General features: G+C 38.4%; 1 protein-coding gene across 14 annotated transcripts in view; it reads left to right on the top strand.

Moving 5' to 3' along the window:
• The window catches only part of TMEM108 (transmembrane protein 108), a 747,136-nt gene that overhangs the window by 482,321 nt on the left and 241,061 nt on the right, over positions 1 to 23,754 (top strand). For 3 of the 14 annotated variants that reach the window (XM_073900012.1, XM_073900001.1, XM_025882109.2), the window contains one exon: positions 11,674 to 11,762. The exons of 10 other annotated variants lie outside the window; for them this stretch is intronic. The gene's annotated coding sequence lies outside the window, so the exon portion shown is untranslated. Of the gene's footprint in view, positions 1 to 8,638; positions 8,663 to 11,673; positions 11,763 to 23,754 lie in introns of those variants that run through there. One more of the 14 variants, XM_073900030.1, reaches the window with a different exon arrangement.

Below are 23,754 nucleotides of genomic sequence, written 5' to 3'. Positions count from 1 at the left end.
TTTCTTGCAGGGCTGGCTTAGTGGTCACATATTCTTTCAGTTTCTGCAGGTCTGGGAAGCTCTGCATCTTTCCATCCATTCTAAATGACAGCCCTGCTGGATAAAGTATTGTTGGCTGCATATTCTCCTCATTTAGTACCCCGAAAATGTCTTGCCAGGCCTTTCTGGCTTGCCAGGTCTCTGTGGATAGGTCTGACATTATTCTGATGTTCCTCCCTCTGTACGTAAGGAATCTCTTCCCCTAACTGCCCTTAAGATAGTTTCCTTGGTTCTAAGATTTGCACGTTTTACTATTACATGCCGGGGTGTTGGCCTGTTTTCCTTGATTTTGGGAGGGGTCCTCTCTGCCTCTAGGACACGAATGTTTGTGTCATTCCCCAGATTAGGGAAGTTCTCAGCTACGATTTGCTCAAATACATCTTCTAGTCCTCTCTCTCTCCACTCCCTCCGGGATTCCAATTACTCTGACATTGGAATGCTTCATGGTGTCACTTTTTTCTCTGATTCTATTTTCCTGGGTTCTGAGTTGTTTTTCCCTGGCCTCCTCTTTTCCCTTTTTATCTATTAAATTGTCTTCCAGGGCATCTGGGTGGCTCAGTTGGTTAAGCGACTGCCTTCGGCTCAGGTCATGATCCTGGAGTCCCGGGATTGAGTCCCACATCGGGCTCCCTGCTCAGCAGGGAGTCTGCTTCTCCCTCTGACCCTCTTCCCTCTTGTGCTATCTCTCATTCTCTCTCTCAAATAAATAAATAAAATCTTTAAAGAAAAAAGTTGTCTTCCGGGTCATTTATTCGTTCTTCTGTCTCACTTACCCTAGCTGTTAGATTATCAAGATTATATTGGATCTCATTGATAGCATTTTTACGTTCTACCAATTCAGCTTTCATTTCTGCCCTTAGAGACTCTATGTTGCCATTACTTGATTTCTTCATTCTAGCTGTTGTCTTCACAATTGCTAGCCTGAATTCCGTCTCTGACATCTTGGTTATATCTGCATGCATTTGTAAATCTGTGGCATAAATCATAATCTCTGAGTCTTTTCTAATTTGGGCGTTCCTCCTCCTAGTCATTCTGTTGATGGGTGGTTGAGGGAATGTATAGAGTCCAAATTATTGACCAGAACCCAAGCAAGATGCACCTGTTTTCTTGGGACCTTAGGGTTGCTGGCCTCTTGTTTTCCCAGCCTGTCTTCTGGGGAAGGGGCCTCCCGTGCTGTTACTCAGGCAACCCTGTTTTGGCAGAGTTGCCCTTCCCCCCTGTGGTGGGGGATGCGATCATTGGGAATCAGTTTATTGGTGCTTTTGTTCTCTGGCGGCTTTCCGCATCTCTTCCGAGAGTCAGAGTAGAAGAGACCATTTCCAACCCTGTGCCTCAGAGCAGAGACACTGCAGTCTGTTCTTCAGTGAGCTCTCCAGGCCACACTGTCTCCGTTTCTGTCCGTGCTGCTATAAACTGCAGCGTCCTAGCTTGTGCGCCCCTCTGTAGCGCTCCCAGTCCTACCTCCAGGTCGGGGTACGTCTCTGCCCTTTGTGCTTCTAAAACTGCCAACTGCTCCCAGTTCGCAGGCGCGACCCCTCCTCTCCGGGTTTCCATCCTGGGGGCTGCTCTAAAGTCCTATCCCTACCACTACTGGTCTGCGAGTCTGTGGCCCGTCCCCAGCAGGCAAGGCTGTCACTCACCAGTGGTGTAGGATCCCCATGGCCAGGCTCCCTCCCACTGCTGTTTATCTTCCGATATCTGCCCTCGGAATCATAGCTCCCCATTTTGTACCTTGAAACCAACAGCCCACGATATTCTGTGTGTAGAGATCCAGATCTATTTTCTTACATCTCAGGCTGATTTTGTGGGTGCTCAGAGTGGTCTGGTAGATATCTAGCTCAGTTCCATGGACCAGTTGAAATAGGGTCCCCAACTCCTCCACCTGTCTTTTCTTCTCCTCTCTCAAATAAAATCTTTTCAGACTGGAGCTCGTAGCCCCAAAGCTTGCTGCTCTGCTGGTTAATGAGTAGGCCTTTGTGCACTTCTCTGAGCCTGCAGTCCCTAGTCTCCCACTAGCAAAGCAGCAGCTGCAGCTGTCCCCCCCCTTTTTTTTTTTAATTTTTAAGTCTATCTTGTCTGATATAACTACCTCTGCCTTTTTTTTTTTTTTTAATTTTTGGTGCCATTTGCTTGAAATGTCATTTTCCATCTCTTCACTTTCAGTCTGTGTGTCTTTAAAAAGCTGAAGTGTGTTTCTTGTAGGCAACATATTGTTGGATTTTTTTTTTAAAGATTTTATTTGAGAGAGAGCATGAGTGTGGAGAAGGAGAAAGAATCTCAAGCAGACTCCACGCCGAGCTTGGAGCCTAATACAGGGCTTGATCTAATGACACTGATATCATAACCTGCGCCAAAATCAACGGTTGGATGCTTAACCGACTAAGCCACCCGGGCGCCCCATATTGTTGGATTTTTAAAAATCCATTCAGCCATTGTATGACTTTTGTTTGGATAATTTAATCCACTTACATTTAAAGTAATAGGCAAGGACTTACTATTGCCATTTTGTTAATGTTTTATAGATCCATTGTTGCTTGTTTCTCATCCGGCTGTCTTTTTTCTGTGTTTTGATGTATTTTTGTATACATATGCTTTGACTTCATCAAGTTCCTTGTGTAGTTACTCCAAGACTTTCCCTTGTGATTACCATGAGGCTTACATAAAATATCTTAAACTTATAACACCGTATTTTAAAGTTATAACAATTTAACTTCAATAGAATTCATATGCTTTACACTTTTACTTCTTTCCCCCCTCACATTTTAGGTTATTGCTGTTAAAATTTATATGGTTTTTATATTGTATGATACAGATTATTGTACTTACGGTCATTATTTGCTACATTTGTGTGTTTTTTTGTTTTGTTTTTTTGCTATGTTCATTTTTCTTTTTTTTAACTTTCAAACTAGAGTCGTGAATTATGCACCCCTATTACCATTTTGCAGAATCAAACTATGGCTGTATATTAATCATTACCAATGAAATTTACCCTACCTTTTTGTGTTTTTTGTGAGGTTAATTTTCTTTTACTTCTGCTCAAAGAACTCTCTTTAGCATTTATTGTAAGGCAGTCTGAATGTTATGAACTCCCTCAGTTTTTGTTTGTTTAGGAAAGTCTTTATCCCTCCTTCGTTTCTGAAGGACATCTTAGTTGACAGTTTTTGTTTTTGTTTAATATTGTGAATATGTCATCCTGTTCTCGTCTGGCCTGAAAAGTTTCTGTTGAGAAATTGGCAATAATCTTATGGTGGGTTCCCTTGTATGTAACTTCTCTCTTTTCTCTGGCTGCTTTTTGAAATTCTTTTTTGTCTTTGACTTTTGACAATTTAATTATAATGTGTCTCATTGTAGTCCTGTTGAGGTTCAATCTATTTGAGGTTCTTTGGGCCTCATGGATCTAGATTGCCATTTCTCGCTCCAGGTTTGGGAAGCTTTCAGACATTATTCCTTTAAATTTATTTTCTGTCCCTTTCTCTTATTCTGGAATTCCCAAAATGTAAATATTGAATATTGTTTCTTTTTATTATGTCCTAAACTCTTGTAGTCTTTCCTCACTTTTTCATTTTTTTTCCTTTTTGTTTATGTGACCGGGCAATTTCCAATGTCCTATCCTCCAGGTCACAAATTTTTTCTTCTACACAGTTGAGTATACTTCAGAAACTATTGAATTCTGCAGGTCAGCTATTGTATTTTTCATTTTCACAATTTCTGTTTGTGTGTTTGTGTGGTGGAGGTTTGTTTTTATTGATGGTTTCTATTTACTTATCAAATTTCTCATTTTCATGTATTTTTCTAATTTTGTTTAATTTTTCTAATTTTGTCTAATTTTCCTGATTTTTGTCTGTTTTCTTCTCATTTGCTGAACTTCCTTAAGAGGTTTATTATAGATTATCTGACTTCATAGATCTCCCAGTTCTTTAGGGTCAGTTATTGGAGCTTTATTGGTTTCCTTTGGTGATGTCATATTTACCTGATCCTTGATTTTTCACTTTGGTATCTGTACATTCAAGTAATGGGTCTCCTTTTCCAAACTTTACAGGTTTACTTTGGCAGAGATAGTTCTTTACCTGTCTGCTCAGTTTGGGTTTCTAACTGTGTCTGCTGGTAATGTCTTTGGGCAGGTGGGGCCTGTTATTATGGTCTGTTTTGGGGAGAAGCAACTATTTGAACTCTGAGGATAGGGGTGGGGTGTGTGCCACTGTCTGAGAACAGTTGGATAGAACTGTTTGCTTGGTTCCCTACCCAAGTGAGGCTGTAGGATGGGCTCTGTGGTTACTTGAATCTCTGGCAGGCTTACTAGATGGTCAGGACTGAGTGCTGTATTCAGTAGTAGCTAGAGCTATGAATTAATTTCCCCACCCTGAGAGAGAGTAGCAGGTAGGCTCAGGACCTGTATAGTTCATTTATTGTTTGGGGGTCCAAATCAGGCCTGAATGTGTACTGAATTCCTTGGTCAAGTGAGGTCATTGGTTTTGCTCTTGCATGTGGGGGAAACCATGGGCTATGCTGTCTTTTCTAATGCTACTGTACATAGGGTTCTTGAATTGGGCTACACAGCTTCCTGTCTGCTCTGGTTATATTCCCTGGTTGGACAGGATGAAGGCTGTATTCAGCCATAAGGAGGGCTATAAATTAAACTCTCTGCTAAGGCACAACAGGAGAAGCAGGTCTAAAACAGATGAATCTCTGTTTGCTGTCTTAAGCTGACCTGTACCCCAAGTTCCTTGGCTGAACAGGGCCACTGGCTTTGCTCTGCAAACTATTTGCTCTACCTTGCCTGGGCAGGAGGGATAGGGGGCCATTCCAGGCTATTCTCAGTTTCCCAAAGAGGCTGTCCAGTTTGGAGTTGCCAGGAGCTACCCCCAGCTTAGGCTATGAATTAATCCCCCTGCCTTTGCTTAGCATGGGAAGCCGGAATGCCCCATACTGATTTTGCTCTGGAAGTAAACAACTCTGTCCACTCACCTCTCAGCTTGAATAATACTGGGCCACATAGCTTCTAATAGTTGTCACTAGCCCTCCTGATCAGATGAGGTTGAAAGGCGCCCTCAACAGAGGGTAGAGCTTTGACTTAGCACCTTGCCTGAGTGTCGGCAAACTCTGCTCTAGGGCCTACTAAACTCTTCATCTGAGGATCCAAATGTTAGGGTGAGATCTGCACCCTGCCAAGTTCCCTGATCAGAGTGCACCCCAGATTTGGTTCTATAGATGAGCAAGGCTGATGGTTGGGATTACCACTTGGGCACTGAAGGTAATGAACTCTGTCTGCCAAGATCTGTGTATTGATTTTTGCAAGCTACTTGCCCATTTTGTCTGTCATGGTCAGATTCCTAGGGTCTGCACCCTGAAGATTCCCCTGCAATCCTCATCATGTGAGATCAGGGTATGAGCTCTTACAAGTGACCCACAATGTTTGGGTTCTCTTTTCCTACTGGAGGAACTGGTGGCTCAAGGGAGACCTTTCCTGGTGGTGCTGTACTGTCCTGGAGAAGTGGAAATGTGGTCAACATGTAACCACTTCTCTTACCTTTCTAATGTAGTCCCTTTTGGTCTCTGTGTGCTTCAGCCTCACCTCTGTGTTCTAGGATTCTCTCAGTGGTATTTCTTTCTTGAATAGATACTAGTTCTTCCTGTGAGGGGGAGTATAGTTAGGAACAACTTACATTGTCATCTTGGTGATGTCACTCTCCTACCTACTGTTTTTAGCTAGCAAGATTAGCTTCTCCCTCTGGAGATTACTGCCTGGCCTATGAGCCCAGAGGAGGCCTCTCTTTTTGATGCATGAGTCATCACAGTGACTCAGTGACTTACTGGTCACTCACATGTAATAACTGCAATGAGCACTGCTAAGAGTTGAGAGGAACTTCTCCCTGCCAGAGTCTGAAGTAGCTTTGACAGCGGATGTGTCAGCTTGAAATGCAAGCATCTACTCAGCTTCTACCTGGTGTCATCATGTTGTACTCTGGAGTTAGGCATGCATGCAGAATGTCCCATCACATCGAGGCACTTCTTGACAGAGGGAGAAGCTGGCCAGGGAATTTGGGAGGAAAAAATCGTGTACTATAAAATGTTTTCTTTGGGGAGCTATGCTCTATCTGGCAGTGTCATGATCTGAAACAATTCCTAGCCTTTTTATGTTGGCGGTGATGACTGACCCATGGGATCCTGCTCTGTGGATCAGCTGCTTTTAAAATATGTGATCTTTTAGAAGTAACTCAGGAGGAAAAGTGTCAAGTAAAAGTTAATCATTTCATCCTGGTCAAAACAAAAAAAAATAAAATTTGAGTTGTTAAATTGAAGAATGAGTCTATAACTTTTATTTTGTCAGAAATTACAATTATGACAAGATATTTCCCTGCATCTGCATAGAAACAGGTTTGTCACTATTAGCACCAGCCTCTGGATGGCATTTGTAAGGCAGAAAGTGAGAAGTTGGTGACATATGTGAGCACATATGAATAGCATTGGGAATTTTACCTAAATTATTCTCACTTGATTGGGCATTTAAGGAAGTTCAGAGAGTAAGGAAACTATTCAAGGTTACTGAGCAGGTACATGGTGGCCACAGTTCAAATCCATGTATAATTGGTTGCAAAATTTATACCACATTGCTTCCAGGCATGTTTTGGTATTTTTTTTATTTGAAAGAACAGATGTGGTTTCTGTGATGAATTAGTCTCACCCAGGTGTTTTCCCTTGATAGAGACACCATCCTTTTATGCCTACCCCAGATTCCAGCCTTGTATCCCTAAATACATCTCCAAGTTACAACACACACACGCACACACACACACACACCAGAAAAAAAACTGGAAAAGGGCCTCACTCCACAGTGCAACAGCCAGCCAGCCCTACTGCATTCTTTGCTTTGTATTCTTTCTTGAATGCCTTTTAGGTTGTCAGTGATGTTTTTGTACTTTTAAAATTGAATCGGAGCAGGAGACAAACCATGAGAGACTATGGACTCTGAGAAACAAACTGAGGTTTCTAGAGGGGAGGGGGTGAGGGGATGGGTTAGCCTGGTGATGGGTATTAAAGAGGGCATGTATTGAATGGAGCACTGGGTGTTATATGCAAACAATGAATCATGGAACACTACATCAAAAACTAATGATGTAATGTATGGTGATTAACATAACATAATTAAATTAAAAAAATAAAAATAAAATTTCTGACTGTCCTTATCACAAGGACAGATTATATAAGGTTCTGAACAGCGAAGATATCAGCTGTGTAAATGTAGGGATTTGTTCCTTATTTTTCCTAGCAATTTAAAATTGACTAAATGCCAGGAATGAGCCAAATGTCAAGCTATCACAAAAAACAGGAACATATAAAGGTTGTCTTGGGAGCAGGTTTCCTTGGTACCAACCTGAAGTAGCTTCCTACATTACACCAGGCTTGGGGAAAAGAGCCTTGAATTCACATGGAATGTTCTGTTGTCTCTAAGAGAACTTATAATCACTTGCTTGAACAAATAAAATTTTACAATAAGAGGGCTTGAGTCATGCATGGGTAGCCTTTTATTATGGGAAGCTGTGTTGTAAAGATGTAAATGTTAGTACTTAATAGTTTTGGGTGGTAATTGGAATTGGAGTGTATATCTATGTCATGGTCATATTCCCTGGGATATAGGTACCCAGCCAGAAGACTAGGTTATTTTTAGCATAGATTGTCACTCAAAAAGCACATAAAATGAAGAACTAGAATCAGGAATTGGGAGTTATGGAAAAGGGGAACAGTAGGTAAGAAGATCAGTTAAGACCAATGACCATATCATAGGTCATCATTCATGGGACAGGTGTGATCCATTCTCCAGTGTAGAGTTTATCATTTGTTTAAGAACCCACAAAGAGTGATTTCCTGAAGAAACCTCTATTATTTTTTCTTCCTTCAAAAGAATTCTGAGGAGAAAAGAGTAAAAGGGAAGAGAGACTAAATGTAAGATTAGGGAGATCTTTATATTTGGTACAGATAGTCCAAATCAGTTTTTGTTTCTTAGTTGTGTGCCACCTTTTTGTAGATAAATGAATTCTGGCAAAGCCTCAGGAGTCATTGTACTAACCTCTGTTATTTTCTACTAGCTTTTTAGAAACTCATGCTCTTAAACTGCTTAGAGGTTTTGGATTTCCCATCTGTGTAATAAAGGAGGCAATGTAGATAATCTGTAATGTATGATTTGTGATCATAGCAGGTAAGTTTAAATGAGTTTAGTTATCATTTAATGTGCTAGACACACAGTGACTAGGGGAAAATAAGCAAAGGACAAGTAGCGAGTAGCTCATTAGAGCTCTGTCTGGTCTCTGCTGAGCATGCAGAGCCTTCCAGATCACTAGAGATAAAGGGGGAATCTTAGCTAGACTCTCTCTGATTGTTTCCTTCACTGGATCTCCCTATTACATTTCTGGTCTTCCATTTTGATACTTTTCCAACCAGTATCAGGCTACCCCTGATGTTACCCTTTCCTGATTGTTTGCCACTGAGATTACTATTGTTTCTAACAGTACCCAGGCAGGAATTTTTCCATGCTCTGCTCCAAATAGTCAGCCCCCTGTAGCAGAGCAGCAGAACTGCCAGTTCCCACACAGTTCTCCATCTGCTGAGGCTGAGGGAAAATTTCCAGGTAATGGAGCCGAGGTAGGAGGGGCAAGGGATTGGAAGAGTTCCTGGCTAAAATGTAATGGACTCACTGTTCTTACTGTGATTCAGTAGGTTTTCTTGAATAAATCCTCAATTTTGTCGTATGCCTTCAATCAGTTTCCAGATTGGTTAAATGATTGGGGGTTTTTGTTGTTGTTGTTTTTAATTGAAATGTGATTGACATGTAACATTGTATTAGTTTCAGGTGTACAATGTAATGATTTGATATATGTATATATTGTGAAATGGCTACCATAACTTTAGTTAACATCTATAAGGATACAAAATTATAATTTTTTTCTTGTAATGAGAAGTTTTAAGATTTACTCTCTTAGTTGCTTGCAAATATACAGTACAGTATTGTTAACTATAGTTGCAATGCTACATGTTACATCCTCAGGACTTATTTATCTTATCACTGGAAGTGTGTACTTTTCACCACCTTGATTCATTTCGCCTGTCCTCCCACTCCCTCCCACTCCCACCTCTGGTAATCACGAATCTGTTCTCTGTATCTCTGAGCATTTTTTGTTTTGTTTTTGTTTAAGATTTCGCACATGAGAGGTCATACAGTATTTTTCTTTCTCTGACTTATTTCACTTAGCAAAATGCCCTTGAGGTCCATCCATGTTGTTGCAAATGGCAAGCTTTCCTTTTTTTATGGTTCAATAATATTCCATTATAAATATACACTACATCTTTATTCATTCTTCTGTTGATGGACACTTAGGGTTTTTTATACCTTGACTATTATATTTATTTTACTTTTTTTTTAAGTAATCTCTACACCCAACATGGGGCTCAAACTCATGACCCCAAGATCGAATCACATGCACTACTGAGTCAGCCAGCTGTCCCCATCAGCTAGCATAAAGAGTGCTGCAATGAACAAATGAACATGGGGTTGCATATATCTTTTCAGATTAGTTTTTTTATTTTCTTGAGATAAATACTCAGAAGTGGAATTGCTGGGTTATATGGTAGTTCTACTTTTAGTTTTCTGAACAATATCCATACTGTTTTCCATAATGGTTGCACAAATTTCCATTTCCACCAACAGTGCACAAAGGTTCCCTTTTCGCCACATCTTCTTCAGCACTTATTTTTTGTCTTTTGATAATAACCTTTCTAACAGGTGTGAGATAATAGCTCATTGTGATTTGCATTTCCCTGATGATTAGTGATGTTGAGCATCTTCCCATGTACCTGTTGGCCACTTATATGTCACTTTTAGAAAAATGTCTATTCAGATCCTCTGCCCATTTAATTGGATTTTTTTTGCTCTTGTGCTAGGAGTTCTTTATATATTTTAGATATTAATCCTTTATCAGATATATGGTTTGCAAATATTTTCTCCCATTTTATAGGTCTTTTCGTTTTGTTGATGGCTTACTTTGCTGTGCAGAAGTTTTTTTGTTAGATGTGGTCCCCCTTTTTTTTCCTAAAGATTTGTTTATTTATTTTAGAGAGAGTACAAGTGGGAGAGGGAGAGAGAATATCAAGCAGATTCTGTGCTGAGTGCAGAGCCCAACACGGGGCTCTATGTCACAACGCTTAACTGACTGTGCTACCCAGGTGCCCCATCCCACTTGTTTTTTGTTTTTTGTTTTTTTTATGCTTCTGTTGCCTTTGCTTTTGGTGTCAAATCCAAAAAAAAAAAAAATTGCCAAGACTGATGTCTGTAGTGCTTTACTCTCTATGTTGTCTTCTAAAAGTTTTATGATTTCAGGTCTTACATTTAAGTCTCTAATCCATTTTGCATTTTGAATTGATTTTTATGTATGTTGCAAGATGATGGTCCATTTTCTTTCTTTTGGGTGTGGCTGTCCAGTTTTCCCAATACCACTGATTAAAGAGACTGTCCTTTCCCCATCATATATTCTTGGCTCCTTTGTCATGAATTAACTGACCATATAGGCATGGGTTTTTTTGGAGGGTGGGTGGGGACTATCTATTCTACTCCATTGTTCCGTGTGTGTTTATGCCAATACATACTGTTCTGATTATTGTGGGTTTATAATATAGTTTGAAGTCAGGAGTTTGATGCCTTCAGCTTTTTTCTTCTTTCTCAAGATTGCTTTGGGGATTTTTGTGCTTCCATACAAATTCTAATATATGTATTCTATTTCTGTGACAAATACTGTTAGAATTTTGATAGGGATTACATTGAATCTCTTTCTTTCTTTGGGTAGTATGGACATTTTAACAAACAATATTAATTGTTCCGGTCCATGAGCTTGAACTATCTTTCCATTTTTTATGTTTTCAGTGTCTCATAGTTTTCAGTGTACACATCTTTCACCTTCTTGGTTAGATTTATTCCTAGGTATTTTCTTCTTTTCGATGCAATTGTAAATAGGACTCTTTTCAATTTCAATTTTTGAACTTTTGTTTGTTGGGAGATTTCTGATTAGTGATTCAATCTCCTTATTAGGAATTGGTCATTCATATTTTCTACTACTTCATGATTCAGTGTTGGTGCATTGTATGTTTCTAAGAATTTATCTGTTTCTTCTAGGTTGTCTAATTTGTTGGTTTATAATTGTTCATAATAGTCTCTTATCCTTTGTATTTCTTGGTGTCCATTGTAACATGTCCACTTTCATTTCTGATTTTATTTATTTGAGTCCTCTTTTTATCTTGGTGATTCTAGCTAAAGATTCGTCTAATTTATTTATGTTCTCAAAAAAAACCCAGCTCTTAATTTCATTGATCTTTTCTATTGTATTTTTAGTCTTTGTTTCATTTATTTACACTCTGATCTTTATTTCAGTGAATTTCATTGTTTTCAACAAATTTTCCAGGTTTGTTACCACTTTTTGGGAAAAAGATTTGCTGAGCTCCTTACTCAGCCATTCCAGAAATCCATTCTCTTCATGTATTGATAAAATATTCTTCAAAACCTATTTTACAGTTTTATGGCTTCAAATTCATGCATGTATACTCCACTTAAACACATCTGAGTCTCTTCATTGTCTCCTGTGATCCCTGCAGGTGCAGTTCACCATGACTTGGCCTTAAACTATACTAATTTGATGCAAGGAATCAGCTATGTGTATTACCTCATGATCTGTTGGTAACTGGTAAGAGCATATCAATAGACATTATACTGCAAATGGTAGAATATCTGTGAATTTTGTAATTCAGAGGCTAGGTTGATTAGAAAGAATATTATTAGCTGGGCAGTTTTGTTCTTAAATAACTGGTAAATTCACAAATTTTTTGTTTTTGAGAGGAAAGTCTGAACAGGATACAGTTAAGGGATAGTAAAGACTCTTTTTAAAACATCCTCACAAAGTAGAATTAAGTACAAAATTGATTGCTGTGATCTCAATTTATTCCTATCATTTATCCCTTTCCATTTTCTACACATAAGAAGTCTTGAGACATAATCACATTTGAGTGATGGAAAAACATATCACAGTCCAGGAGACAGAAAATTCAAATAGAATCTGGTACTGTGAATGGGATATCAACTTGTCATAGTTTATTATTTTATCTTTTACAACCGTTTTATGTTGTGCTATTATAATTTTAAAAAATATTTGTATATGCCTCTCCCTCCCTGCCAAAAAAAATATTTTGCTTGTGCCATTTTGAGTTCTACCTCAGTAGTAAAATTGGCTGTGCCTGCCATAGTAGATTAGGGGAAAGGTACTGACTATAGGGGTTCGCTCAAAGGATTCAGCATACCCAGTCACAGTGGGGCTGCTCAAATAAAGTTTAAAATTTTATCATCTAAAGGGGAAGAGTTGATATACAAGAGAACATAAGGCCAGATAGTCTAAGCTGTTGAAGGAAGCAGGCCACAGACCTCTCTAATGGTCAGGATAGTTCCAAAGCTATGGTACCAGCCATTGTGGTTGAAACAGGCCCACAATCAGTGACTGGGATACTGGGAGTGGAGCCTACCCCCTCGACAGCTGAGAGTCAGAGGTAGAAAATGAGGACCTGAATTACAGGGTTGAACTGGAACCTACTTAGGAATCTAAAGCTAAAGCTCATTCATGGGGACTGAACAAATCTGGCAGTTTTGGTAAGAAAAAACTGCAACAAAGTAGCTGTGGGTGTCCTGGAGTTCACTCTAGTCACCTTAGATACACATGAGCAAGAGTAACAAAAACAACTTCAGACCCTACCTGCCCATGGGATGTCCTGCTGATATCCAGGTAAGTAACCTGGGCTGAGTGTGTTGGCTAAAGGTCTTTTGGAGCCTATAGCTGGGCTGAGGTAGGAGGCAGGGATTAACCTACATGGTCATCTTATCAATGCCAAGGAGATGTTATTGTCTTTATTTATAGTGAGAATTGATCAATCACTACTGCTGCTACTGAGGATGACACTAATATCAGAAGGCCCAAATAATATGGAGAAAATATCCCCTCTTGTTTTCATGATTATTATTAATGATTTAAAAAAAAAGGTGGGGAACCCTAGATTAGTGGATATAACTCTGGAATGGAAGTTGAGAGTTAGTGCTTGGCTCACTGAGATAGTATAGTAAAAAATCATGAAATTGGAATGAATCTTATTTTTCTGCTATCCTGGATACTGTTGGTCAGGTTTTCTCAACCTTAGTAAATGAATATTTTGAGTCAGCTAATTCTTTATTATGGGTGGGGGGGGCGGACTGTCCTGTGCATTGTAGGATGTTTAGCAGCATCTCTGGTCTCTATCTGCTAGATGCCAGTAGCACCTCACTTCCTCAGTTGTACAACCAAATTGTCTCCATCAGGAAAAAAAAAAATCTCCAGACAATGCTAAATGTCTCCTGGAGGCAAAATCATCCATCTGAGAACCACAACTAAAGGATACAAAAGCACCTTGTGTAAGGGGCACCTGGTTGTCTCAGTCGGTTAAGCATCTGACTCTTGGTTTAGGCTCAAGTCATGATTTCATGGATTGTGATCTCATGGGTCATGGGATTAAGTGCCGCGTCTGGCTCTGTGCTCAGCTAGGAGTCTGCTTGAGATTCTTTCCCTCTGTCCGTCCCCCCACTCATACTCTCTTTCTCTCTCTTAGTTATTATTGTGGTGGTTTTAACATATGTTGACAAATTCTTTGAGATTTCTTCCTCCAGGAGGAAGCTTAATATCTTTCCCCTTGAATGTGGGTTGGACTTAGTGACTCACTTCTAATGAACAGTGAATGGAAAGGGAACATTAGTGACTTTACAGTAGAGAAACATGGCAGATACCACCTAACCATGTGATCAGGATAAACACCATGAGTAGTAAATCATGTTGCTATTATGTATACCCCAGTATAATGGAAGGAGAATACTTTGCCTCTGTGGTATTCTTCCCCCAAATCCACAATCCCAAATTAAGGGGAATTCTACAAAATGCCTGACCGTTATTCTTCAAAAGTACCAAGGTCATGAAACAGCAAAGATAAGAAAAGGAGAAACCATAATAGATTGAAAAAGGCTGAGGAGACATGACAATTAAATGTCATATGGAATCCTGGACAGAAAAAAGATGTAGGGGAGTAAAAGTTCTCCTTTATCCTCAGGCTCTCTGACAGGGCTTAAGAGTTACAGTGACGGGGCGCCTGGGTGGCTCAGACGGTTAAGCGTCTGCCTTCGGCTCAGGTCATGATCCCAGGGTCCTGGGATCGAGTCCCGCATTGGGCTCCCAGCTCCTTGGGAGCCTGCTTCTCTCTCTGCTTCTCTCTCTCTGTCTCTGTCTCTCTGTCTCTCATGAATAAATAAATAAAATCTTTAAAAAAAAAAAAGAGTTACAGTGACGTAAGGCAACAGGAAAAAAGCATACAAGTTTTGTTAAATTTTTGCATGTATGTGGGGGCCTTCACAAAAGTATGAAGAAATGGCCAGAGCAGAATATACCATTTAGACAAATGACAGATTTGTGAAGAAATGACAGGGGTTTGGGCTGGAGGCAGTAAATTGTAGAGAAATGACTAGGGGAGATAAGAAATGGGAGGGAAACTAGTGGAAGATAAGGGTTATTTCAGTAAGTTTGTTAGTATAGATCCATTTCAGCATCAATTGCCAGTGTCTGGTGATAAGGATGTCCTTCTCTTCCTGGCAAGGAGGGTACCTTTCTTATGGGAAATTTTATGGCCTGTGTTTACATAGAAAAGGGGAGGTCAGAGAGCCCTTCCTGAATCTGTTGTTTCTCAAGCAACTTTACCTCAAAATAATCAATATGCCAAAGTGGCATATTTTGGGGTGGCACATCCTGAACCCTTCAGGGATATTAGTGGGGGTAAAATGGGGAAATTCAAATGAAGTTATAGTTAATAATGTCCCAATATTAATTTCATAGTTCAATACCATGATTGTATAGGATGTTAGCATTAGGGGAAGCTGGGTGAACAATATACAGGAACTCAGTACTATCTTTGCAACTCTTTTATAAATCTAAAATTATTTCAAAATAAGTTAAAAAAAGTTTTTCTCTTACATTTTTCTCGTTTTGCATGTCTTCAGCACTTGAGTTTATAGACACCCCAGGGCCACAATCCACTTACTTATGAATTTACTTAGGAATTACTTAGGAATTTTACTCTTACAAATATGTATGTTTTTCCAGCTATTATATAAGCACTACAGATAAATTAACTTCTTTGTAACTTCCTTGGCTCCAAATGTAATTCTCTTAAAATATTCTTTTTTGAATGGATAAGTAAATGAGAAGAAACTGAGGAAACTGGAAAATTATTGAAATATACCCAGTAAATATCCAGTGCATGAAGGTTTGGAAGTTGGTTAGGATTTGTTTGTTTTGTTTTTTAAGCTTTTTCTTGACCACACCCTTCTTTGGGGGTGAGTTAGGTTCTTTGGTAGGTGATTTTTAAGCAAATGGGGCACCATTTTTCTCAACTATGTTCATATAATAAATTGTAGAACAATGTCCTCAAAGACTGGGTCTTAGAAAGATGTGGGTCATAGTTTACATGTACCATTCTCTACAGATAAAAAAAAGGATCTAACATTTGCCTGTGTTTTCTTAATTTAAAAAATAGGGTCTTTTCAAAGTATACAAAAAAACAGATTCAAAGGCACATGCACCCTGATGTTTATAGCAGCATTATCAACAATAGCCTAACTATGGAAAGAGCCCAAATGTCATTGACTGATGAATGGATAAAGATGGGGCGGGGGGGAATGTGCGCTCGTGCATGTGCAATGGAATAGCACTCAGCCATCAAAAAGAATGGTATCTTGCCATTTGCAATGATGTGGATCGAACTAGAGTGTATTATGCTAAGCGAAATAAGTAAGAGAAAGTCAAATACCATGATTTCATTCATATGTGGAATTAACAAAACAAATGAACATACAGGAAGGAAAAAAAAAGAGGGAAACTGTAAGAGACTCTTAATGATAGAGAACAAACTGAGGGTTCATGGAGGGAGGTGGGTAGGGAATGGACTAAATATGTGATGGATATTAAGGAGGGCACTTGTTATAATGAGTACTGGGTGTTATGTGTAAATGATGGATCACTAAATATAAATAAATAAATAAATAAATTCAGGTCCTTTTAAGGTTAGCAGATGCCATTACATGGCCTATTTGAATTCCTAACCAAGTGTTTCCTCCAAGCTCAACCTCATACACTATAATTAAATTATGCTGGTGGGATATACATTACCCAAAAAGTTTATTTGCTACTACTTTAGGTTTCAGGGAATCCTGAAAAGTATAATCAAAATCTGTATAATAGTTATTTTTCTTGGGGGAGTTGGGAAATGCATAGGGTAACTTTGGAGCCAGCAAGCCAGGTTTTGTTGAGGCAGTGGTATTGTCCTTTTGTTTCTAGAGGCATTATTTTTTTTTCAATATTGTCTTCCATGAGGATCCTTCTTGTTTCATGTTTTTAATTAGATGATTCTAACACTGGAAAAAGTCCTGAAGTTTCATTTAAAAGTTTTCTATGCATTCAAAATATAAATTTACTTTATTAGCAACCTCCACCATAGAATTTCTTATACCTCCAGCTTTATTTTTTCTTACTCAAGATTGCTTTGGCTATTTGGGATCTGTCATGGTTCCATACAAATTTTAGTATTGTTTGTTCTAGTTTTATGAAAAATACTGTTGTTATTTTGATACGGATTGCATTGAATCTGTAGATTGCTTTGGGTGGTATAGACATTTTAACAATATTCTTTCCAATCCATGAGCATGGAATATCTTTGTTTATGTCAACTTCAATTTCTTTCATCAGTGTTTTATAGTTTTCAGAATACACATCTTTCACCTCTCTGGATAAGTTTATTCCTAGGTTTTTTATTAGTTTTGGTGCAATTGTAACTGGTTTTGTTTTCTTAACTTCTATTTCTGTTACTTTGTTATTAGTGTATAGAAATGCTACCGATTTCTGGGTATTAATTTTGTATCCTGCAAATTTACTGAATTTATTTATTATTTTAATAGTTTTTTGGTAGAAGCTTTAGGATTTTTTAAAAAAAGATTTTATTTATTTGAGAGAGTGAGTGAGAGAGAGCGTGAGCAAGGGGGATGGGCAGAGGAAGAGGGAGAAGCAGACTCCCCACTGAGCAGGGAGCCCTACACAGGGCTCGATCCCAGGACCCTGGGATCATGACCTGAGCAGAAGGCAGATGCTTAACCAACTGAGCCACCCAGGCACCCCTAGGATTTTTTATGTACAGTATCCTGTCGTTTGCAAATAGTGACAGTGTAACTTCCTCTTTACCAGTATAGATGCCTTTTGTTTCTCTTTTTTGTCTGATTACTGTGGCTAGGATTTCCAGTACAATGCTGAATAAAAGTAGTAAGAGTGGACATTGTTTTCTCATTCCTGACCTTAGAGGAAAAGCTCTCAGTTTTTCACCATTGAGTAGAACGTTAGCTGTGGGTTTTTCATATATGGCCTTTATTATGTTGAGGTATGTTCACTCTAACCCCACTTTGTTTATAGTTTTTGTCATGAATCGGTGTTGAATTTTCTCAAGTGCTTTTTTCTGTATCTATTGAGGTGATCCTATTTTTATCCTTCATTTTGTTGATGTGGTGTATCATGTTGATTGATTAGTGAGTATTGAACCATTCTTGCATCTCTGGAATAAATCCCACTTGTTTGTGGTGAATAATCTTTTAAATATATTGTCACATGCATTGTCATATATGTCATATTGCTAATATTTTGTTGAGGAAATTTTTGCATCTATGTTCATCAGGGATATTGGCCTGTAGTTTTCTTTTTTTGTGGTATCTTTGTCTGATTTTGGTGTTAGAGTAATGGTGGTCTTGTAGAATGTATTTGGAAGTTTTCCTTTCTCTTATTTTTTTTTTTTGAATAGTTAGAGGAGAATAGGTATTAACTCTTATGTGAATGTTTGGTAGATTTCATCTGTGGGTCCATCTGATCCTTGGGGGCATCCTGATTGGGTTGGGGCTGGAGGTGCGGGCAGTGAAAGGATTCAAGGCAGAACAAAGGAGAGAGAAGTTTATTGAATACAGTGCAAGGGAGCAGCAGGCAGGACCACAAAGGAGAGACTGTCTGCCATGAGGTGGTGGTCAGGGGCTATAGTTACAGGGTGGAGTGAGGGGGTATGGGAACATTTGGAATTTTCCCTTTTTTGGTAACTATGCCTGGTAATAAGTAGCCCATTGATTAGTGAGGGCCTCTGGCTTAATGATGCTGTTTGCGTTAGCTTACTGGTTGCTTTGGGCTCTTTTGCCTGCTGAAGTTCCCATTGCTCAAGCCTGTTGTCTAAAAGTGGCCTCCACAGTCCTGGACCTTTTTTTTTTCTTTTTTTTTTTTTTGGTAGTTTTTTTGATCACCAATTCAATTCAGATTTTCTATTTCTTCCTAATTCAGTTTTGGAAGATTGTATGTTTCTAGGCATTTATCCATTTCTAGGTTGTCCAATATTCTCGCATATACTTTTTCATAGTATTCTCTTTGTATTTCTGTAGTGTCAGTTTTAACTTTTCCTCTTTAATTTCTGATTTTATTTGGGTCCTTTCTCTTTTTTTCTTAATGAGTCTGGCTAAGGGTTTATCAATTTTGTTGATCTTTTCAAAGAACCAGTTCTTGGTTTCACTGAATTTTTTTTCTATTTTTCTTTTACTCTGTATGTTATTTATTTTTGCTCTGATCTTTATTATTTCCTTCTTTCTGTTCACCTTGGGTTTTGTTCTTTTTCTTACACCTTTAGGTGTAAGGTTAGATAATTTATTTGAGCTTAGATTCTGCTGCTTCTTCAACTTGTCTGTTATATCACCATTTCTTCCAGGAAGTCTTTCCTCTGCCCCCTTTTGGATCTGGGTAAGAGTACTTTGCAAAGTGCTCCTGTAGCATTGATCGTCCTGTCATTAGCACTGGCATGCAGTTTTCTGTTGCCTTCTTGAGACTCTAAGGCTGAAAGCAAGGAAGATGTTTACCTTGTCCATATCCCTAGAACGTAATGCAGTTCTGGCACCAAGATGCTTGATAAATACTTGTTGAATAAATGATCAAATGAGTAATATTATAGCTGAATTAGATTACTGAGGAGACTTTACAATGTCTACTGCCGAAATATTGGGAAAACCAAATGGAAATCAACTTAGAATACACCTATGGGGCGCCTGGGTGGCTCAGTCGTTAAGTAGCTGCCTTCAGCTCAGGTCATGATCCCAGGGTCCTGGGATCGAGCCCCATATCAGGCTCCCTGCTCAGTGGGGAGTCTGCTTCTCCCTCTCCTACTCCCCCTTCTTGTGTTCCCTCTCTTGCTGTGTCTCTCTCTGTCAAATAAATAAAATCTTAAAAAAAAAATACACCTATGAAGCATAAATGTTCTTTTGTAGGGTCATTTTATCACATATTCTAAGAACAGTCTAATAGAAATTTAGCAGGGGGTGATGATTGGCATTAAACCAGGATTTTAAACAGTAGAAATAAATAAAACTAACAAAGAGCCTTTTGTACTACAACAAAACTAGTCTTACAGTTTGAGCTAATTTAATGAAGTTATTTGAGTGACAGATCTGTCTTTTGTGTTTATGTTTGAATAGCAATAGAGCAACTATATAGCAGTTCCTCAGTTTTTTAAATTGCAGATTGTCATTAAATTTTGCAGTATCTTCTCACTTTAAATTAAGTAGAGGTTTGTTTAACAATTCTACAGCTTCTCTGTATTTTGAGTGCCTCACAAATCAGTTGTCTCTCTTACAGCTAGTAGCAAAGTAGAACAAGGGGATGAGTAAGAGAATGGGGAGTTGAATGTCATGGTAGATGCCAACCAGAATAGACCAGATGCTATTGTATGCATCTACAGTTGATGTGCACAGATAAAGTGATAATGGGTTTATTTGGTTGTTAGAGACTTAACATTAACCAAAACAGCATCTGACTTCTCAACTCCATGGGCAAATTTTCTCAGTTGAGTGAATACTTTCAAGATGCCAGTAGAGCATTCATTTTAATCTGTCTCAAGTCATACTTTAGATATAAAAGACGGAAGAAGGTACTTGTTCTCCATTTACAGTGCCTTTGAAGAACAGCATTGGTTGCTAAGGAACCGCAATAGCATATTTTTGTGCAAACAGTTGGTGTGCTGGGAATTCACATTACTGTTTCAGTCAGACTCTTTTCCCAGAAGGAGGCAATCTCTGTCTCTCTTTTTTTTTTTTTCCCTCAGGGTAATGGCAACATGCTGACTTTGGTTCACTTCATCTATTTTGGTTAAGAGGTATCTCAGGTGAACCTTCATAGGGGCAGAAGAGAAGCTAGGATGGCATATCTGTTCTGCATCGAATACTGATTTGATTCTGAAAAGAAAAAAAATTTTAAAAAATCCACATTTACAATTGTTTTGGAAATTGCCACCATCTATTTGGGTAGTGCCTTTGTCACAAGGCTCCTCTGTTTCCCCTGGGCTACAAGGGTCATGATTTCTATTTCACAGACAAAGAAACTCAGTGGCTTACTTTGGAGGAATGAGAATTTAACACTCAGGGTCTGGAGGGCCTGGAAACTTGCAGGAATTTCCAGATTCTCATTACCTGGAAAAACACTTTTGGGCCGTTTTCTGAAATGCCCTTATCTAAGCCTTTTAAAAGAGAACCAGTTCAAAGTATTTCACTATAAAGAACATTGGAACACAATAAGCATTTCTGTTAGCTCTTAAAATTCCTGCAGTGTAGCAGTTAAGGACGACTTAAAAAACAACTGACAATATCATTAGGCTGGTGAGCAAAATAGAACTATTTTCAGACTGGAGTCTACCTCCAGGCTGCAAAGAGCTTTGATTTAATATTTGGGCTTCTTTCCTTTTGTACTCAGTACAGAATTTAACAGTGACCTTTGGTTGTGTTCTATCTACTTAAAAAGATGGATTTTCAGAAGAAATGAAAACTAACGAAAGTTAATCCACTTTGAATTGTGTGGAATCAGGTATACCCTTCTTTTGGTCTCAAACACCTTTCTAAACAAGATATTCCTACAAAACATAAAATTATAGTCATGAGACCAGATCCTATCTTGGCTCTGTCATAAACAATTGATCCCGGGCAAATATCTTAAATTTCTCTGGAGCAGGTGGATTCCAAAGTCCCTTCCAGCCCTAAATTTCATTTTATGTTAATATCTGAGCTCAGCTGGCTTAAGTGGAAGCATTTGGCTAAATTCAAGCAAACTAATAACTAAAATTTAATGAGTATCTACCATGTATTAAGCATGTTCTAAATGGTTTTTTTTTTGCATTATTTTATTTAATTACTACAACAACCCCATGAAGGTAGGTGCCATTATTATTTCACTTTTACCAATGAGAAAATTGAGGAAAGTTAATAGCGTGTCCTGGGCAAGTTCATTCTGTGGTTATATTTAGGCAAATTAGACAAGCTATTGGAAAACTGCTTTTACTATCATCACCTCGGCTTTTTATTCAGACTTGAGTGCTAATCAAGTGCTTTGTTTTTCAATCTTCCAATCTTGCTTTATATGCAGGAGCACTGAATTCATTCCAGTGTTTTCAGAAGGAATTATGCCCATAGGGATCCACAGAAATGACATTATGATGGCAAAAAGACTTTCAGTAATTAACAAAGATGAACTTTGAGTGTCAAAACAAAGGCAAATATACATCCATGTATAAGCCTGTGGAGGCTGTCGTAAGAATGATGCATTGTCAGTAGTGTGTGGTATGATTTGATGTGATGAAAAAGGGAAGCACATGCATGTCAAGTGTCACACCTGTGAAATATACCTGTAAAGACAGGCGGCATCTGCAGGACATCTTCAAATGGAGCAACTTAAGTTCTCCCTAATAGGAAAGTAGTCAGTTTACTTAGTTGGTATCTTTCTTCTCAGCTCCTCAAAACCTGGGTGTTCAGAAAATAGTGATTCTGTAGGTGTTTTACAAGTCAACCAACACACTTACAAATGTATTGCCTTTAATGATTCTCAAGTGGCTAAGATGTTATGGAGAATGCAAAGAACCTTATGACAATATGTCCTCAATACATAGAGTTATAATACATGTACAATATACATGAAGATTTGAGCAATGTGAGATAATGTATTTAATGAATAGTACAGATAAATAGCCAATTGGAATGTGTGCAAAGATTGTACCTCAATAGCTTTTTAACTTAAAAGATTAGGACTTGAAGTTCCAAAAACTGTTTGACTTACTATTTGTATGATTTATTTTATTTTATTTTTTTTAAAGATTTTATTTTTTTATTTGAGAGAGAGAGAATGAGAGATAGAGAGCACGAGAGGGAAGAGGGTCAGAGGGAGAAGCAGACTCCCTGCCGAGCAGGGAGCCCGATGTGGGACTCAATCCCAGGACTCCAGGATCATGACCTGAGCCGAAGGCAGTCCCTTAACCAACTGAGCCACCCAGGCGCCCACTATTTGTATGATTTAAACAAGTTACTTCATCTCTCTGAGCTTTGTTATTTCATTTGTAAAATGGGATGCCAATAGAACCCAAATTATAAGGGTAGAATAGAAATCAAATGGAATAATGAGTGTGAAAGAACTTTGCAAAGTTTTTAGATGATATTGTCATTTGAGATAGCATTTAATGATCATAAGAAATGTCTAGCTTGGTGCCTTCTAACCATATGTTAGAATCATACTGCCTTGCCCCCTTTAGTTAGGTATGGCCATATAATTTACTCTGGCCAATGAAATGTGAGCCAAGTGGACATTTGTCCCTTCCACTTTAACAGCATGTGTGTGATTCACTACTTTCCCCTTTGTTGTTATGCCACTGTGACTGTGGGAGCACTCTTGGGCCTTAATCAACCTGTGGTCCCTTGAGTGGCCCCAATGAGCAAAGCCCCCAGCTGATCAATATTGAGCATAGAACATAAGCAAAAAATAAATTTCTGTCATGTTAAAGTAAGATTTGGGGTTGTTTGTTATTGGACCATCATCTCCTAACACACTCCAACTAAAATGTGTATCATTCATCTTAAATATTACTTGAGTACCTGTATATTTAGGTTCTAGTTATGTTACAGTGGTACTGTCTACTACATATTGGAGCTGTTTATGTCCACTTTTCCAAAAAAGGTATTGGTTTCAAACTCAAACCAGTCTTTTTTATCTTTTTTTTTTGTATTGTGAAGTATTTAAGGTATCTACAGACTAAGAATAACTTGGACTGTTCTGTCTACTTCTGTTTTGCAAGATCAGCTTAATTGAAAGGAAAAGTTTCTATTTGGACAAAATTTCTATTTGATTATAACAATATTTGGAAGGTTGGTTGAAAAATAACAGAAGATGAATTACCTTTATTATATCTATTTCTTTCTTTAAAAAAAAAGTAGTCTGTAGTTATGCCAACAAAGTAATACCTGAGTCTTATTTTAAGCAAAATAAACTCTCAGTCAGTTTCAGGGCCTTACTCTACTTGACATACTTTTCTCACATAGTGAGAGATTAGACTCATTTTAGACCATGTGATCATGAGCCTGGGCTTGAGAGCCTTGCAAGGAATGGCATTTTGAATAAGAGTACTTTTCAAAGTGAGGACAACAAATCCTTCTGGATGGTGCCTAAGACAGAACTACTTTAGATTGTGCCCTTTTTCTGCATTAAAGAATATGGTAAGCATCCATTCACATAGTCACTAACTCTG

Source organism: Callorhinus ursinus, unplaced genomic scaffold, assembly GCF_003265705.2.
Source record: "Callorhinus ursinus isolate GAN/ISIS: 27379988/994484 unplaced genomic scaffold, GSC_fseal_2.0 scaffold1, whole genome shotgun sequence".
In the NCBI taxonomy this organism is placed as follows: domain Eukaryota; kingdom Metazoa; phylum Chordata; class Mammalia; order Carnivora; family Otariidae; genus Callorhinus; species Callorhinus ursinus.
This window is presented reverse-complemented; position numbering and strand designations above follow the sequence as displayed.